This window comes from Chelonia mydas, chromosome 5 (assembly GCF_015237465.2).
Source record: "Chelonia mydas isolate rCheMyd1 chromosome 5, rCheMyd1.pri.v2, whole genome shotgun sequence".
NCBI lineage: Eukaryota > Metazoa > Chordata > Testudines > Cheloniidae > Chelonia > Chelonia mydas.
In genome coordinates, this window is record NC_051245.2 from 132827813 (window position 1) to 132847318 (window position 19506).

Sequence of the window (19506 nt, forward strand, 5' to 3'; positions counted from 1 at the left end):
GCCGCCGGCCCCGGAGGGGCCGTGAGGCAGCAGCAGGGTCGCGGTGCCAGCCACCCCGGAGGCGTTTGTGGTGGCCAGGGACTGGCTGGCGTGTTCGCTACCACCATTGCGGGCAGTACGACAGTTGGTGCCAGAAGTGCGGGCAAGCAGAAGGGAGCATGATCCCCCGAGCTCCTGTTTGGTACCAGGCCCCTTGCTCTCTGCTTATGTCAAAGCAGGCTTCCCCATCTCGGCCCGATCCCTGGATCCTCAGCACCATCCCTTGGAGCCTACGGGTACCACAACCCCCTCGTCCCCACAAGGTGACTCATCATCCCAGTTGGAGTTTGAATCTTGCACCCAGCCGACGGACTGGTACCAGTACCCCACCAGTCAGTCCTATGCAATGGTGGATCCCAGGGTGGGGGATCCTCCGAGAGCCCGGCCCAGTGGGCAATGGCCCATGCAGATACAGTGGCCTTTTCAGAACCCCTGGGGTTTTCGTCTGCTGCCTGGCCCCCCGTCTAGGTGCTCCTACTCAGTGGTGTCTGAGAGAGGGATTCCTCTGCCACACCAAACAGCAGCTGATCTGGACTACGATACAGAGCCAGGTACCGACTCTCAGAACCTGGAGCTACGGGATCCAGTTGGTGCAGAAGGGGAGGAGGAAGGTCCCATGCTGGTGCAGGCTGCCTCCTCCTCCCCAGAAGACGCAGGGATGGGTGTTTTCTCTCCCCAGGACACTTCAAGGCTGTTTTTAACCCTCTCCCTGCTGGAGGGGGGCAGCCGCCCCACTACCTGCTCCCTCTCTTTCTGTACCCGATCTCACAAGATCACAGCCAAATGCTCCGTCTGCCTGACAGTGTGGAAACTCCATGCTTAAATCCCGTGGAACTGGCCTGTTTGGAGCAGGTCTTGCTAGGCAGTAGGAAACCCTCTAGCAGAGCTACTTTACTTCCCCAAACGGAAGTGATTCTCTGTTTGGTCATCACAGCTAGGGGCACTGGAACCTCCCTACAAGTGGGGGAGCGCAATGGTTTCTGCTTCTTCCCCCGCGGCACCACCCCCGCTCCACCTCTTCCCCTGAGGCTTCCCCCCTATCCTGCTCTTGCCCACTGCTAAATTGGTAGGGCCATGGCCCCTTGGCCCTGCGGATCCAGCACCCCTGCCTCTCAGCCGCTGAGTCATCTTTCCACGAGTCCAGACTGTTCTGGAGTATCTGCTTCACCTGAAACAGGAAGGTCTAGCGATTTCATCTATTACGATACGTCTAGCAGCGATCTCAGCGTTCCACCTGCTGGGTGATCGATCAGTTTTTTCACGCAAAATGTCCATTTACTTCCGCAAGGGCTTCGAAAGACTACGTGACGTTGCACTCCATATTCTTCATGAAAATATGCTTGTGGATGTGAATATGACATAACTAGAATATGCTTTATGCTAAATATGCCATGCAACATGTCTTTACAAAGGTTGTAATCTGCTGAATCTGTTTTTCCATTTGCTGGCATGTATCATTTTTATGTCTGAATTTAGGGAAATAAGATATAAAGTTGTATTTCTCTGTGTGTGCTGATGAGTGGCCCATCAGCAAACATTTAACTAACAATGGACTTTGGGGAGACGCCAATCCACATCTGCTGAGCTAACAGGTAAACAATGGTGTTGGCCTGCAAGAAAGCTGAATCATTCATGGACATGTGACTTGCCCATGTAGCTACAAACTCCATCTTGCTGCTGTGACTTTGCACAGAAGAACAAAGAGGTTTCCGCCCAAAAAAGAGAGAGATATAAAAGGCCCTGGAAGCCCCTCCATTTTGGTCTTGAGCTGGCTTGAGAGGTTGCCGGTCAGGAGAACACCCCTGTCTATCACCTGAGATGTAAGCTGGAACTAACAAGGACTGTACCAGGGGAAAGGATTGGACCCAAGCTAGGAAAGAATCCAGTCTGTGAAGTATGCTTATTGGAACATCTTTGAGGGTGAGATATTACCTGTAACTAGATCCTAAGTGTATTAAGTTAGCTTTGCGTATTTTTATTTATTTTACTTAGTAACTTACCTTGTTCTGTCTGTTATTCTTGAAACCACTTAAATCCAACTCTTTATACTTAATAAAATCACTTTTGTTTATTAATAAACCCAGAGTAAGTGATTAATGCCGGGGGCGGGGGGGACAGCTGTGCATATCTCTCTATCTGTGCTATAGAGGACGAACAATTTATGAATTCACCCTGTATAAGCTTTATACACAGTAAAACGATTTATTTGGGGTTTGGATCCCATTGGGAACTGGGTGTCTCGGTGCTGGACACATGTAACTTGCTAAGCTGTTAAGTCTGCACTTCGGAGATGTGGCCCGGGCCTTGCGTCTGTGTTGAGCAGGCTAGCTTGTCTGGCTCAAGCAGAACAGGGATCTGGGGGTCCCAGGCTGGCAGGGAAAACTGGCTCAGAGGTAATTTCAGCACATCAGGTGACAATCCCAAGACCCAACCCGTCACAGGCTATACCTGCAAATCCAGGAACCCATCCCCCTGAGGGACTTAAACCTGGTCCTGTCAAAGCTCACGAGGCCTCCCTTTGAGCTGCTAGCATTGTGCCCTCTTGTACCTTTCCTGGAAGGTCGCCTTTCTGGTCGCAATTACCTCAGTCAGGAGGGTCTCCGAGATTAGACCTCTTATGTCAAAACCTCTGTATACAGTGTTCTTTAATGACAAGGTACAACGTCGCTCCCACCCCATGTTCCTCCCAAAGGCAGTCTCTCAGTTCACAGTAATCAGGCTATTTTCCTGCCCATTTTCTTCCTGAAGCCGCACAAGAATAGGGAGGAATGACATCTCCATACTCCATACATAGGCAGGGCATCCTAGTGTTCTGTATAGAAAGGACTAGATAGAAAGTCGATCTGTAAATCCACGCAGCTCTTTGTGGCAGTAGCTGATAGGATGAAAGGCTCAGAGAATTTCATCCTGGATCACATTGTGCAGTCACATGTGGTACGAGCAGGCAGGTGTCCCACCACCTGCCTTCCTGACGGCCCGTTCTGTGAGACCACAAGCTTCCTCAGTGGTGTTCGTGTCCCAGGCCTGATCCAGGACATTTGCAGAGCAGCCACCTGGGCGTCAGTACGTACTTTTTCTTCCAATGACGCCATCACCCAGCAAGTTAGAGATGCACTGGATTTGGCTGGGCAGTGTTGTAATCCATGTGTCCATTGGGAGTCACTGAAGGTGGAATGGACGTTTTTGAAGCATTTGAAGAAGAAAAAATGGTTACTAACCTTTCTGTAACGGTTGTTGTTTGAGACGTGTTGCACACGTCCATTCCCCGAGCCACCCTCCTACCCCTCTGTTGGAGTTGCTGGCAAGAAGGAACTGAGAAGGTGCGGGGTCAACCGGTCCCTTCACCCTGCAACATTAGCGCATCGTACCAGGGGGCGCTAGTGCCAGCCTGAGGGGTATCACCGAGGGGAATCACCGAGGGGAAAAGTTTCTGGCGACTGTGTCTGGGGCACGCACACCGAGCGTGGAATGGACGTGTGCAACACATCTCTGAGAACAACCGTTACAGGAAGGTTAGTAACTGGTTTTTGTCCAAACCTGGGGCATGGTTCAGGGATGCAGCTTAGTGGGCTTGGCTCTCACCTGTGGCTGTGACACCAAATGGTATTTTAAGCCCTTGGCCGACATTTTTCCAAACGTGATTAGTGATTTTTGGGTGTCTGAGATTCAGAGGCCAGGTGCTTCCACATTCTGATCAGGCCTCCTTAAAGGGTCTCAGTTGGGCACCCAAAATCACTAGTGATTGCTGAAAATCTAGGCATTTACCTCGATGTATCTAAAGCAGGATGGGAGGGATGAAAATATTTTTGGGACCCTGTTTGGGTTATTTTTGTGCCCCCACATTCTGCCCTGTTTGCCAAGCGAGGGGTCTGATCCGTTCCCCGCACGTTTCAGTCTTCCTTGTGATTCCCCACAGTGATCTCTGTTCACCACAGCCTCCCTCCCTCTCCCCTAAATTCTCCTTCCTGTCCCCATCCTCACGTCCCACCCCCCAGTCTCCCTCCCTGTCTCCTGTCAGCCCAGGGGTGGCTGTATTAACTGAGTCTGCTCTTGGTTGTGTGCGAGATGGGGGCCGTTGTTGTGAAGATTAGTCTGGCTGTAGGAAAATGGTGGCCAGCTGAACTAAAGGCTGTCAATGGCTTGATCCTTACAGGGAATCACCTTGAGACAGTGGCCATGTGAAAAAGAGGCCAAGCATCCGAAGTTGGTGCTTTGCCGTTCCTAGATTGAGCTGGGGGCACGGGGAAGATGGGGCAGAGAAACACAGGGACCCTGGGGATTCTGTGAGGTCATTAAACCAGAGCAGAGGTTAGTGTCGGGGACAGACTTCCTGTACCCCCTCCTCACAGGGACATGGGGGTACTGTGAATGGAGGAGGTGGGGGACCAAGTGACCCTGAGGACCTGCAAAATTAATACAACCATAGCAGGAGAGATGGGTTCAGACACCCTGAACATTCTCTCTCTCTCTCTCCCCTCCTGACTACCAGAACTGGGGGGATCCTCAGAGAACAGAAGAGAGCTGGAGGGGATAGACCCCTGTAATATCCGGAGTACTCCCTTTGGGGTAGTGCCACCCTGCACCCCCTGCAGGGAACATACGAGAACAAGCAGCAGTGAGGCACTCCTTGAAGGTTGTGAGCTCTCTGCAGTGTGTGTGTGTGGGGGGGGGGGGGAGTGCCCCTGTGGGTTTGGGCTCCCTTCTGAAAGGAGCTGGGAGGGTTCAGGACCCCACAGCATAAGGGGAAACCCCATTTCTCAGGGGAGGGAGGGCCCAATAACAAAAGGAGGATCCACTGGGCTACCTGCAGTGGTGTCTTGGTGAGATTTTCAGAGAGAGGCTGCTGCTGACCCTCAGCTGTGTTTTAGGGTTTCACATTATCCAGGTGATAAGCGGCTGTGATCTCCGGGAAGACAACGTCATTCAGGGGTTTTACCAGGATTCATATGACGGACAAGACTTTCTTACCTTCGATAAGGAGACCATGACTTGGGTAGCAGCAGACATTGGGGCTCAGATCACCAAGAGGAGATGGGATGCTGAAGTACTTGACAACCAGCAGTGGAAACGCTACCTGGAGGAGAAATGTATTCCCTGGCTAAGGAGTTCTCTAGAGTATGGGAAGGAGACTCTGCGGAGGAAAGGTAAGATGGGGGACAAGCCCCACCCAGGAGGTCACTACAAGTTACATCTCCATTCCCCAGCCCCAGTTCCAAAATGGAGCAGGGGGGAAGGGTGCAGTTCAGCAAACCTTGCACCAGGGATGGGTAGGGAAACAATCCCTTCCCCCCAGCTCTGCTGGAAAAAAAGATAAGAAATTGAAAATGTTAAAAGCAGCTCACTGTAGAGAAGCTGCATCTCCAGAGCCACTTGACCAAATGAGCCCAAATTTGCAGCACAAATTCTACTTCTTCCCCTGGTGTGTCACAGCAGTTATGAAGGCAATCTGCCTGTGCGTGTTAGAGCGCTGAGCTGTAGCTCACAAAAGCTTATGCTCTAATAAATTTGTTAGTCTCTAAGGTGCCATAAGTACTCCTTTTCTTTGTACCTTATCTGTTACCATGGACACAAATTCCCCAAATTATTTAGCACCATTACACATCCTAATCTTTCTGTTCCCAAATAGTTTGCACTTGCTCTTCAAGGTTACTTGAAATTTGTACCCAGTTCTTTGCAACATTATACTAGTTGCTTATTTCTCTCACAAACCTCAGCAGAACATTAGCTTGTCCTTTGCCATCTTTACAAATGTCAGGAAGAAAAAGCCACACACAGCCGTGTAATGTGTATTTCAGTGCCACGGGGCTGGGAAACCTATTGTTTAACATGTGTAAATCCTTTTGAAATCCCTAATATTGGATAAATAGTTTTGGTAACAACCTACAAGAAAGTAGCCAATTAATATTAATGAGTTTGAGGGGCAGTTTACAACCATGTGTCATTTTTTTGTTTAATGATCCTGGATTTGTGCTGGAAATGGCCAACTTGATGATCACTTTAGATAAGCTATTACCAGCAGGAGAGTGGGGTGGGAGGAGGTATTGTTTCATGGTGTCTGTGTATATAATGTCTTCTGCAGTTTCCACAGTATGCATCCGATGAAGTGAGCTGTAGCTCACGAAAGCTCATGCTCAAATAAATTGGTTAGTCTCTAAGGTGCCACAAGTACTCCTTTTCTTTTTGCGAATACAGACTAACACGGCTGTTACTCTGAAACCTCTCCTTACAATGTGTATGATAATCAAGGTGGGCCATTTCCAGCACAAATCCAGGGTTTAACAAGAACGTCGGGGGGGGGGGGGGGGGGGGGGGGGCTAGGAAAAAACAAGAGGAAATAGGTTACCTTGCATAATGACTTAGCCACTCCCAGTCTCTATTCAAGCCTAAGTTAATTGTATCGAATTTGCAAATGAATTCCAATTCAACAGTCTCTAGCTGGAGTCTGGATTTGAAGTTTTTTTGTTGTAATATCACAACTTTCATGGCTGTAATCGCGTGACCAGAGAGATTGAAGTGTTCTCCGACTGGTTTATGAATGTTATAATTCTTGACATCTGATTTGTGTCCATTTACTCTTTTACGTAGAGACTGTTCGGTTTGGCCAATGTACATGGCAGAGGGGCATTGCTGGCACATGATGGCATATATCACATTGGTGGATGTGCAGGTGAACGAGCCTCTGATAGTGTGGCTGATGTTATTAGGCCCTGTGATGGTGTCCCCTGAATAGATATGTGGGCACAGTTGGCAACGGGCTTTGTTGCAAGGACAGGTTCCTGGGTTAGTGGTTCTGTCGTGTGATATGTGGTTGCTGGTGAGTATTCGCTTCAGGTTGGGGGGCTGTCTGTAGGCAAGGACTGGCCTGTCTCCCAAGATTTGTGAGAGTGTTGGGTCATCCTTCAGGATAGGTTGTAGATCCTTAATAATGCGTTGGAGGGGTTTTAGTTGGGGGCTGAAGGTGACGGCTAGTGGCGTTCTGTTATTTTCTTTGTTAGGCCTGTCCTGTAGTAGGTGACTTCTAGGTACTCTTCTGGCTCTATCAATCTGTTTTTTCACTTCCGCAGGTGGGTATTGTAGTTGTAAGAATGCTTGATAGAGATCTTGTAGGTGTTTGTATCTGTCTGAGGGGTTGGAGCAAATGCGGTTGTATCGCAGAGCTTGGCTGTAGACAATGGATCGTGTGGTGTGGTCAGGGTGAAAGCTGGAGGCATGTAGGTAGGAATAGCGGTCAGTAGGTTTCCGGTATAGGGTGGTGTTTATGTGACCATTGTTTATTAGCACCGTAGTGTCCAGGAAGTGGATCTCTTGTGTGGACTGGACCAGGCTGAGGTTGGTGGTGGGATGGAAATTGTTGAAATCATGGTGGAATTCCTCAAGGGCTTCTTTTCCATGGGTCCAGATGAATGTGCAGTCAAATCACTGAAAGAGCGGAAAAGACCCCCCCACTCTCCACAGCACTGGGGAGCAGACCAGCAAAATCCTGAGATCTCTAACACAGCCCCCCTTTCCTCCCTGGAGTTTTATCCTGTTACAGTGACTGCAGCTCTGCTCTGCTCATCGTCTGTCTCACAGAAGCACCAGCTGATGGAAAAGGTGTATGCATGCGAAACACGCTGGTTTTGACCCATATGATTCCCCCAATGCCACCGTCACAAACTGGCTCTAAAATAAAAGGAAGAACAACAATTTGCTTAACAATAATAGATCAGTGAAGAGTCAGGAGGGGGTGGCGGCAGGAGGGAATCACTGGAGATCAGGGGTCAGGGAGAGTAACAGCAGCACACAGCAGTGTGTATTCTGACTCTTCGCGGTGTGTATCAAGGATGGGAGGAGGACACCCCCCCCCCCACACTACTACTACTCAGTTTCAGCTGAGGTTGTAAATCAGAATTATGGCCAGAAATAAATGCTGTAAACCAGATTCATTCCCTGCATCTTTGTAAGCGTTGTACTGTGTAATAATCTATAGCATGAAAGGCCCCGAAATCACTCAGCAATACTCCATATGGAACGGGGCAACGTGGTTTCACGGCACCGTTAGCATGTAAGCTTACTGTGAGAGGCTCAAAGACTTACCACCGCTGCCTGCTCCTGTCGGTCGCACCGGGAATTAGCTCAGTCAGCTGTGAAGCACCCCCTGCCAGGGGGATTTGCCCGTTGTCTGCCCTCACTGTTGTCTGCACCACCAGGACACGCGTCGCTCTTGGGACCGCAGTGTCCTATTCAGGACACTGCCCACCGGCAGTGCCCACTACTCCGTTCCCATCCCCTTCCAGGGGTATATCAGCAGTCTAAGTCCACACCTGCCTTCGTGGCCGCCTGCCACTCCAAAGTCTAGTCCCTTACCTCAGGGACAAGGTGCAGTCCATCAGCCACTCTCCCTCATGGACCCTAAATGATCTGGAAAAAGGGATAACCAGTGAGGTGCCAAAATTTGCAGATGATACAAAACTACTAAAGATAGTTAAGTCCCAGGCAGACTGCAAAGAGCTACAAAAGGATCTTACAAAACTGGGTGACTGGGCAACACAATGGCAGATGACATTTAATGTTGATAAATGCAAAGTAATGCACATTGGAAAAAATAATCCCAACTATACATACAAAATGATGGGGTCTAAATTAGCTGTTACCAATCAAGAATGATCTTGGAGTCATTGTGGAGAGTTCTCTGAAAACATCCATTCAATGAGCAGTGGCAGTCAAAAAAGCAAACAGAATGTTGGGAATAATTAAGAAAGGGACAGATAATAGGACAGAAAATATCATATCGCCTCTACATAAATCCATGGTACGCCCACAACTTGAATACTGTGTGCAGATGTGGTCACCCCACCTCAAAAAAGATCTATGGGAATTGGAAAAGGTTCAGAAAAGGGCAACAGAAATGATTAAGGGTATGGAATGGCTTCTGTGTGAGGAGAGATTAATAAGACTGGGACTTTTCAGCTTGGAAAAGAGATGACTAAGGGGTGATATGATTGAGGTCTATAAAATCATGACTGGTGTAGAGAAAGTAGATAAGGAAGTGTTGTTTACTACTTCTCATAACACAGGAACTCGGGGTCAGCAAACGAAATTATTAGGCAGCAGGTTTAAAACAAACAAAATGAAGTATTCCTTTGCACAACGCATAGTCAACCTGTGGAACTCCTTGCCAGAAGATGTTGTGAAGGCCAAGACTATAACAAGGTTCAAAAAAGAACTAGATAAGTTCATGGAGGATAGGTCCATCAATGGCTATTAGCCAGGATGGGCAGGGATGGTGTCCCTAACCTCTGTTTTGTCAGAAGCTGGGAATGAGTGACAGGGGGTGAATCACTTGATGATTGCTTGTTCTGTTCATTCCTTCTGGGGCACCTGGCACTGGCTACTGTTGGAAGACAGGACACTGGACTAGATGGACCTTTGGTCTGTCCCAGACTGGCTGTTCTTATGTCCACATATATTGATAGTGGTGAACCATTGTAATCAGCAGTTTCTATCTATGCTATGTTCTGTTAATTCAAAGATCAAAAGAACATCCTGGCATTTAAATGAATTGTAAACAGGGGATGTTGCGGTATTCATCTCTTTGAAATGTATAGTGTTAGAGGGCTTTCCCCTTCACCCTCTCCCCTGGTTCTTCTCACATAGACAGAGATCAGACCAGAAGTCCGGGAGTGCAGACAATATGATGTTTATTGGGGTTAGTTTCCAGTCAAGCATATTCCAAAGCCCTTCTCACCAGTCGGGCTTATCTCTATATGCCAATAGAGTCTGCTCCCCAGTGTTCCCTTCCCAGCTTTGACACTACAGAGACTTTATCCCCTGTCCCCATTCCCCCGTTCCCAATTCCCAATTCCTATTCCCCATTCTCATTGTCCATTCCCTATTCCCGCCTCCTCCTTAGCAGGCCCAAATATACATGCAGTGCGCGTGCCCAGTCACACCTCTTACTGCTTATGGTCATGTTCCGTTCTGGAGGGTCGTGAGTTGGGGTTTTCATCCCACCTCTTTTGTACCCCACAGGAGGATGAGGCATGAGGTTGTGTCCTGGCCAACGCCAGGTTTTTCTTTGGTGTTTAGTGTTTCTTATGCCTCCCCCGTCCACCATCATTCCCCATTGCCCCTCCTAACTGGTTGCTTGACCTTGCCTTGAGATAAGGAGTTGAGGCAGTCTTTGAGTGTGCGCTCATATATTACATTCCCACCATACCCAGTACCATGTTAGTTCCCTTTCTTATCTCTTGTCACCCCATCTGCTTGTGGGCCGATGTAAAATGCAGTGACTGTGTCCTTTGTTTACACATATTAGTATAATATATAAGAGTATCAAAAAATCAAACCCAGAATTCTATCTCAGGCTGACAAACAGGCTTATATGCTATCATATAGCAAATCACCTGTGAATGGTGGAGGAACAAGCAAATTGTCTTATGTTAATTCCTATAGCTCAGTATGGGAGATGGTCCGCCTTCAAAGACATACTTATGTCACTGCACTCCATATTCTTTATGGAAATATGCTTATGAATATGACAGAACTGGAATACACTTTGTGTAAAATGCTTTATGTAACATACCATTGGAAAAGTTATAATCTACTGAATGTGCTCATCCTATTTATATGCCTGTATCATTTCTATATTTAAAGTTAGGAATAGGAAGTATAAACTTGTGTTCCTAATGTACAGTTTCAGAGTAAAAAATATATGAATATGAATATGAACAAGAGGCTGCTCGGCAGCTCTCCAACACCACTTTCTACAAGCCATTGCCCTCTGATCCCACTGAGGGTTACCAAAAGCATCTACAGCATTTGCTGAAGAAACTTCCTGAAAAAGCACAAGATCAAATCCGCACAGACACACCCCTGGAACCCCGACCTGGGATATTCTATCTACTACCCAAGATCCATAAACCTGGAAATCCTGGGCGCCCCATCATCTCGGGCATTGGCACCCTGACAGCAGGATTGTCCGGCTATGTAGACTCACTCCTCAGGCCCTACGCTACCAGCACTCCCAGCTACCTTCGAGACACCACTGACTTCCTGAGGAAACTACAATCCATCGGTGATCTTCCTGAAAACACCATCCTGCCCACTATGGATGTAGAAGCCCTCTATACCAACATTCCACACAAAGATGGACTACAAGCCGTCAAGAACACTATCCCCGATAATGTCACGGCTAACCTGGTGGCTGAACTTTGTGACTTTGTCCTTACCCATAACTATTTTACATTTGGGGACAATGTATACCTTCAGATCAGCGGCACTGCTATGGGTACCCGCATGGCCCCACAGTATGCCAACATTTTTATGGCTGATTTAGAACAACGCTTCCTCAGCTCTCGTCCCCTAACGCCCCTACTTTACTTGCGCTATATTGATGACATCTTCATCATCTGGACCCATGGAAAAGAAGCCCTTGAGGAATTCCACCATGATTTCAACAATTTCCATCCCAGCATCAACCTCAGCCTGGTCCAGTCCACACAAGAGATCCACTTCCTGGACACTACAGTGCTAATAAACGATGGTCACATCAACACCACCCTATACCGGAAACCTACTGACCGCTATTCCTACCTACATGCCTCCAGCTTTCACCCTGACCACACCACACGATCCATCGTCTACAGCCAAGCTCTGCGATACAACCGCATTTGCTCCAACCCCTCAGACAGAGACAAACACCTACAAGATCTCTATCAAGCATTCTTACAACTACAATACCCACCTGCGGAAGTGAAGAAACAGATTGATAGAGCCAGAAGAGTTCCCAGAAGTCACCTACTACAGGACAGGCCTAACAAAGAAAATAACAGAACGCCTCTAGCTGTCACCTTCAGCCCCCAACTAAAACCCCTCCAACGCATTATTAAGGATCTACAACCTATCCTGAAGGATGACCCAACACTCTCACAAATCTTGGGAGAAAGGCCAGTCCTTGCCTACAGACAGCCCCCCAACCTGAAGCGAATACTCACCAACAACCACATACCACACAACAGAACCACTAACCCAGGAACCTATCCTTGCAACAAAGCCCGTTGCCAACTGTGCCCACATATCTATTCAGGGGACACCATCACAGGGCCTAACAACATCAGCCACACTATCAGAGGCTCGTTCACCTGCACATCCACCAATGTGATATATGCCATCATGTGCCAGCAATGCCCCTCTGCCATGTACATTGGTCAAACTGGACAGTCTCTACGTAAAAGAATAAATGGACACAAATCAGATGTCAAGAATTATAACATTCATAAACCAGTCGGAGAACACTTCAATCTCTCTGGTCACGCAATCACAGACATGAGGGTCGCTATCTTAAAGCAAAAAAACTTCAAATCCAGACTCCAGCGAGAAACTGCTGAATTGGAATTCATTTGCAAATTGGATACTATTAATTTGGGCTTGAATAGAGACTGGGAGTGGCTAAGTCATTATGCAAGGTAGCCTATCTCCTCTTGTTTTTTTCCTACAAACTCCCCCCAAGACGTTCTGGTTAAACTTGGATTATTGCTGTGCACATTGTAAGATGAGCTATTGCCAGCAGGAGAGTGAGTTTGTGTGTGTGGTTTTTGGAGGGGGGTGGGGGGGGTGAGAAAACCTGGATTAGTGCTGGAAATGACCCACCTTGATTATCATGCGCATTATAAAGAGAGGTTTCAAAGAGGGATGGGCTATTACCAGCAGGAGAGTGAGTTTGTATGTGTGTGTGGGGGGGGGGGGGGGGGAAGGGTGAGAAAACCTGGATTTGTGCTGGAAATGGCTCTACTTGATGATCACTTTAGATAAGCTGTTACCAGCAGGAGAGTGGGGTGGGAGGAAGTTTTGTTTCATGGTCTCTGTGTGTATATAATGTCTTCTGCAGTTTCCATGATATGCTATGCATCCGATGAAGTGAGCTGTAGCTCACGAAAGCTCATGCTCAAATAAACTGGTTAGTCTCTAAGGTGCCACAAGTCCTCCTTTTCTTTTTACGAATACAGACTAACACGGCTGTTACTCTGAAACAGTTTCAGAGTAGCAGCCGTGTTAGTCTGTATCTGCAAAAAGAAAAGGAGGACTTGTGGCACCTTAGAGACTAACTAATTTATTTGAGCGTAAGCTTTCGTGAGCTACAGTTCACTTCATTTTCCACTGAATGCATCCGATGCAGTGAGCTGTAGCTCAGAAAAGCTGATGCTCAAATAAATTGGTTAGTCTCTAAGGTGCCACAAGTCCTCCTTTTCTTGTTACTAATGTAGTCATGCTAAGCGAGGGCCATTAATGGTAATTCAGGAACTCGATGGCCCCATTTACGACAATAATGAGCTGTGAACAAACTTGTTTTTCCAGTAAGCCTGTAAGGAGAAGTTATAGGGTCCTGCAAAGACGTGATCGTGTCATTTGATGCTGGAATCCATCTTGGATGTGGTATTTTTCCACCAGAGGCATGGAAAAATTTTAAACAGGAGAACAAAGGATTTCTGCCTTCTCCAAAAGCTATATAAGGGTGGGAAGCCCAACAGGAGGGACCAGTCATGAGAAACCCTGCTTACCGCCCAAGATGTCTGCTGGAACTAACAGAGACTGAACAAGGGGAAGGAATGGGCCCAAACTAGAAATGAGTCTAGTCTGTGAAAGAAGCTTATTGGAACATCTTTGAGGGTGAGATATTACACGTAACCAGTTTCTTAGCGTATTAAGCTTAGCCTTGTGTGTCCTGTTTTATTTTGCTTAGTAACTTACTTTGTTCTGTCTGTTATCTCTTATGACCACTTAAATCCTACCTTTTATACTTAATAAAATCACTTTTGTTCATTAATAAACCCAGTGTAAGTCATTGTTCCCTGGGGGGAGAACAGTCTGTGCGTCTCTCTCTTTACAAGGAGAAAGAGGGTGAATAACATGAACTTACACTGTATAAAGTCTGGGGGCTCAGGCTCCTAAAGAGGCTGTGCACTGGGGTGCTGAGGCAAGTCCCTCTAACTGAGCCGCCCCAGAGTCTGTATTCTGCAAAGGGGTGAGGCCCATTATCTGGGTCTGTGCTGGAGGTGGCCTGGCTCAGCAAGGCAGAGTCAAGGGGTGCCCATGATGGTACAAGGGTTAGGCTCAGTGGTATCTCAGCACATCAAGTGACAATCCCAAGGGACTGAGAATGTGTGGCAGACCGAAGGGACTGAGAACCTATCACAATCCTAATTGCCTTTTGTTCCCTGAGGAATTCCAACTTGTCAAAAAGGACATGAAATTGTATAAAGGATTCTTGGGTCCTGCTTCTGTCATCTCAGATCTGCCTAAGGTTTCATGCAGGGGAAACCTAAGCCATAAGGATTGAGATCCCAGTCCGAAGCTGGATTCACCCTGAATATGGACATTGGACTATAACCTATGGACTGGTTTCAGAGTGGAAGTCTTTGTGACTACAAAGCTCACCATCTCTGCTCTGTATCTGCACCTCAGTGAATTGAACGCATGCCTGTATCTGTATAGATAGTTTAACCAGTGCGCTCTCTTTTCTTTGTAAGACAGTTTAGTTTAGTTAATAAGAATTGGCTGTACGCGTGCATTTTGGGTAGGATCTGACCTCGGTGTGTGGCTGGTCCTTTGGGATCAGAAGAACCTTTTCTTTTATATGATGAAATAAGATTTTCAGAAATCTTCATTATATTTGATTTGGATACCTAGATGGAGGCCTGAGGCTGGGCACTTTAAGGGAACTGTGTTGTTTGGACGTCTGAGTAACCAGTGAGGTGATACAGAAGCTATTTTGGGCTGGCTTGGAATATCCACCAGCGTTTGGGGTTTGTTCGCCCCATTCTCTTTGCAGTTCACCCTAATTGAGTGACCTCATCTGGCTCCCACCGGGATTACGGTCACAGCCAGAAACATTTATTTTTTGTGTATTGACTCCCTTAGAGCAGTATTAAATAGTCTGTATCCGCAAAAAGAACGAGGAGGACTTGTGGCACCGTAGAGACCAACAAATTTATTTGGGCATAAGCTTTCGTGGGCTAAAACCCACTTCATCGGATGCATCCACTGGAAAATACAGTAGAAAGATATATATACACAGAGAACATAGAAAGAAGAGGGTTGCCATACCAACTTTAAGAGACTAATCAATTAAGGTGGGCTATTAACAACAGGAGAAGAAAAACATTTGTAGTGATAATTAGGATGGCCCATTTCAAACAGTTGACAAGAAGGAGGGATCTGACACAGACGCCTCCTGCCCCCAGTGCAGAGAAACTGTGCAACTGAGAAACCGCAGGCCCCACAGGCAGCTGGGAAATGTCCTAGAAATCGCCAAACGGCTGAGTTTCCAACACGCAAAGGGAGCAGGAGGGGCCGGGGGGTGTGGGGAGCACCAGGAGGCTCTCACACTGCTTTGCGACGAGGATCAAATCCCCATCAGTGTGGTGTGTGACAGATCCTGGGCTCACCGAGCTCAAGCTGTGGTTCCCATAGAGGAGGCTGCCCAGAAGTACAAGGTAGGGAATTGCAGTCCAGACTCATGGGTAATCACTTTGGAATTTAATTACAATTTAATGTTATCCCAAGTTCCATGACACAGGTGCAAGTGCAGCATTCAGCTCTGTAAAGCCTCCATTGCATGAAAGATGCTATAAAAATAAATGATTCTCCAGTCTAGCAAGAAAGACAAAAAATGAAGCTTTTAAATTTGTCTGTCAAGGGAAACTTTTATCTGAGAAGCTGAATCCTTTTCCAAACCAGCTCCCACTGGTGAAATAATCTTTCTACAGAACAGATGCAGTTAAATGACCAGTGAGGTTTAAATCACAAGACCTGCAGGCCAGTCTATGTGAGAGTGTCACCTTCAGATTGGAGAAGGGGGCATTGTGAGCTATTGCTGTTTCTGATTTGTAGCACAATATTTATTATCACTGTTTGCATCCCAGCAGCCTCTACAGGCCCCAAGTGAGCTCTGACCTCCATTTTGCTGGGCCCTGCACAAAACACAGGGAGAAACAGTCCCTGGTGTGAACAGTTTACAGACAAGGGTGGGAGGGGAAACAGAGGCACAGAGAGGGGAAGCATCTTGACTATCATCACCCAGCCACTCAGTGGAAGAGCACCCAGGTCTCCTAAGATTCAATCCAGCAGCCTAACCCTTTGGCCATGCTACCCCTGCAGCACTGAGCAATGAGGAAGTCTGTCCATGAAGAGGAAAAGTCTCCTTGAAAAAGGCCCCAAGCCCAGCAGGGAGCTGGGGTTTCCCATTGGGCTTCTGAATTCTCTTGGTGCTCCATGACCAGAGGCGGATTTAGAGTTAGTGGAGCCCTGTGCTCAGCTTCATTTCTGGGGCACCTCCTTGGGACCCAGCCAAGAAAAAGGACATTGGCTCTTATCTCCCCCCACCCCCTTTTCCCTTCTTTTTTTCTTCATCCTCCTCCTATATTTAATAGGAAGTAAACGAAAATAAAGGGAGGGACCTTGATTGTTCTTGTCGTCTAACTTATTTTTCCTCAGACCCACTTGAAAATCACAGAGGGTCTCGGTGGACCACTTAATGATCATGCCAAATATTGTTTGTGCCGTTACCTAACTCTGGTAAAGCGCTTTGGAGAAGAGCCCTTTATAAAAAACATGTAAAAAAACGCTGGGGTGCAGGGTCTGGCCAGGACTTAGGGTGCGGGCTGGGGCTCAGGGCTGGGGGTGCAGGGTCTGGGAGGGAGCTAGGGTGCGGGAGGGGGCTCAGGGCTGGGGGTGCAGGGTCTGGGAGGGAGCTAGGGTGTGGGAGGGGGCTCAGGGCTGGGGGTGCAGGGTCTGGGAGAGAGCTAGGGTGTGGGATGGGGCTCAGGGCTGGGGCACGGGGTTGGGGTGTGGAGCGCTTACCTGGGGCAGTTCCTGTTTGGTGCGAGGGGCGCAGGTGGGGATGTGGGGGGTGCAGGAGTCAGGGTCGGCAGGGGGCTGGGGATGTGTGAAGGGAGTGTAGGAGTCAGGGCAGGGGGCTGTGGGTGTGGGCTGGGGTCATGCACGTGCTCCCTGCCCCACCCCAGCCACCTGCCCTGAGCAGCTCACAGGACAGGGCAGGGGGGGTATGTGTAGGGGGAGTGCGGGGGGCCCGCCTTTGCTCCGCCCAGCCCCGATTCTACCCTTTTCCCCAAAGTCCCACCCCACCTCTTCTCCGCCTCCTCCCAAGTGCACTGCGGCCCCACCCTTCCCCCTCCCTCCCGGAGCAACCTGAGTGCCGGCAAACAGCTGTTCGGTGGTGGGGGAAGCGCTGGGAGGGGGAGGGGCGGGAATGCAGCGTGCTCGGGGGAAGAGGTGGGGGAGGGGAGAGGTTGGCTGCTGGCGGGGGCAGAACCTGCAGCAGGAGTCCCAGGAGCCAGCAGAACCAAGCTTCTGCCCCTGCAGCTGCCCAGTCCTGGGGCCCCTGTCGTGGGGGGCCCCGTGCCAGGGCACCCTGTGTTTCACTGTAAATCCGCCTCTGTCCATGACTAGTTAAACTCAGATGCCAGCCTGCACTAGAGGAGTTGACTGGGGAGACCCAAGCACCAGGAGTCCACACACACAAGGGCTCCAGACAGCACAGGTCTGTGCCAAATGCCATTTGGATTACAGTGCATTGCAGCAAAACTAACCGCTGGGTGCTGCTGACCAGTGCGGGTCTGAACTGTTTTGTTGTGTACGTGGGCAAGGACCCGCCAAAGGGGTTCCACAGGTCCCCTAATGCAGCCTTTTGAAATCTCCCAGAATCCACTGCTTCGCGGAGCTTTGCTATGGACTGTGGGGTAACTACCCGGAGGTCATTGCCACTGAAAGAGTTTACGACAGCGATAAGGTAAACCTCAGCTGTCCTTAACACAAACCAACACATCTAATGGGGTTTCCACATGTGCCCAGGCCACTTCTGTCTAACTCGGATGATCCAGAGGGGTTCAGGGCTGAAAATCAATGGGAGTTGGGATTCTTTGAGAATCCCAGCCCATATTTCTAACCCTGGTGACCGCTGGGACTTGTATATCTTTGTGTGCTAAACTGACTCAAAAACAGGTTTATTGATCTGCCACCAGGGATCCTGCTGGTTTAACTCAATGGAGAAAATGAACTAAAGCATTCCAAAGTCTGAATAGAAAACGCTGCCAGTCTCCACAAATAATGTGTCATTTCCTTGGTGTCTCTGATGCCATACTGTGATATTCTGGGGCACAATCCTACCCAATGAGGTGCTGGGTGACCCCTGTCCTGCACCCTTGGGATCCTTACAATGCCTTGCTGTGTTAGCTCCAAACCTGGGCCACTCACAGCCAGCCTACCAGCCTGCAGGTGCCCCTGAGTGGCGGTGTGTATCTGCAGCCAGGCAGCCAGCCTGCCACACTCAGGCTCTCACCTGCCTTGGTTACTGCTGAAGGGTGTCCCCAACACACTCTCAGTCCAGGATTTCCTCCCAGAATGTAGATTCTGTACTGTGCAGCCCTGGACAGTCCAGAGGTACAAGGTCCCTTGTCCATTTGAGTGAACAATACACAACAACTTTCCACCTTAGATGGAGTTACCCAGACAGTTTGATTTAACAACACTGGATTTGTTTCAGTTAAAGAATAAAAGAAATTTATTAACAGAAGAAGATAGGATCTTCAGTGAGCAGAAATAATGAGGCATAAAAGTCAGAAATGGTTACAATAAAAATAAAATGCTTCCTAGTGCCTAAGAACAAACTACAATATTCTTGATTCAAAGTAAAGTTTGTAGCATGTCCTTCCAACTAACCACATTTTCCAGGTCAGGATCCCTCCCCCAAAGCCCAACAGCTGTTTCTTTTGTCTTCTTAGGTGCATAAAGGGAGATTGATCCCTTGTGGTGTTTGCCCCTCACTTTTATAGTTCAGCCCCCCCTTAGAAAGTTCTGTCCAGCTGAGCAGAGGGAGACATGGAGTCTAATGGGGAAAGATGCTGTCATAACCATAAGGGTAGCCTAAAATTCCTCCTTACCTGTAAGGGTTTAAGAAGCTCAGATAACCTGGTTGGCACCTGACCAAAGGAACTAATGGGGACAAAAGATACTTTCAAATCTGGGTGGGGAGGGAAGAGGCTTTGTTTTGGGTTCTTTGTTTCTGTGTTCGTTCGCTCTTGTGACTAAGAGGGACGGGACACAAATCCATGTCCTCCAAACCCTTCTGAACCCATCTCTCATGTTACAGAAATTGTAAGTACAGCCAGGCAAGGCGTATCAGTTTATCTTTGTTTTCTCAACTTGTGAATATTCCCTTTGCTAGAGGGAGGTTTAGCCCTGTTTTGTTGTAACTTTGAAACTAAGGCTAGAGGGAGTTTCTCTGTGTTTTGTGCATCTTTTGTTACTCTGTAAAGTTATCTTCCAACCTGATTTTACAGAGGGGATTTTTACCTTTTCTCTTTTTTTAAATAAAATTCTTCTTTTAAGAACTGATTGATTTTTTTTCAGTGTCCAAAGATCCAGGGGTTTAGGTCTGTGTTCACTTTGTAACCAATTGGTTAGGATATT

General features: G+C 48.1%; 1 long non-coding RNA gene across 1 annotated transcript; it reads left to right on the forward strand.

Moving 5' to 3' along the window:
- The first annotated feature begins 5048 nt into the window (after positions 1-5048).
- LOC122465882 lies at positions 5049-18800 on the forward strand. The gene is made up of 3 exons (XR_006291008.1): positions 5049-5183; positions 15437-15440; positions 18790-18800. It is a non-coding gene; the product is annotated as an uncharacterized LOC122465882 (long non-coding RNA).
- Positions 18801-19506: the final 706 nt, after the last annotated feature.